Genomic DNA, 440 nt, shown 5'->3' with positions numbered 1-440 from the left:
CCTCCTCCTCCTCCTCCTCCTCCTCCTCCTCCTCCTCCTCCTCCATGGCTCGGCAGTGCGGGTTACCGACATTAAATCGCTTGTTTCACAGCGCTGCCCTCCCTGTATCCCATTCCCATCCAGGCCCAGTTGTCCCTCTGAGGAAGGGCATTTCCAGTCGCCTCCAAAATACCCGTGATTTTCTGAATCTACCTCAGAAAGCAGGGTGTTTTTTTTCCAGTTTACAAAAATCCTTTCCTGAATCTAGTTTACAGAAATCCCAGCTGCTGATCTAACGTCCTAGGAGGAGCTGGGCGCCGTTTCCACCAGCAGAGCACTGCCTTGGACGCGCCGTTGTGGCAGCGAGACGTGGCATCCTGCCGCGTTCAGAACGGGCTGCAAACACCCCTTACCAGCTGTGTTCCGTCACACACATCATAGAATGTATATCGTACATACAT

Source organism: Oxyura jamaicensis, chromosome 2 (assembly GCF_011077185.1).
Source record: "Oxyura jamaicensis isolate SHBP4307 breed ruddy duck chromosome 2, BPBGC_Ojam_1.0, whole genome shotgun sequence".
In the NCBI taxonomy this organism is placed as follows: domain Eukaryota; kingdom Metazoa; phylum Chordata; class Aves; order Anseriformes; family Anatidae; genus Oxyura; species Oxyura jamaicensis.
The sequence above is the reverse complement of the archived record's forward strand: the minus strand, read 5'-3'. Positions refer to the sequence as shown.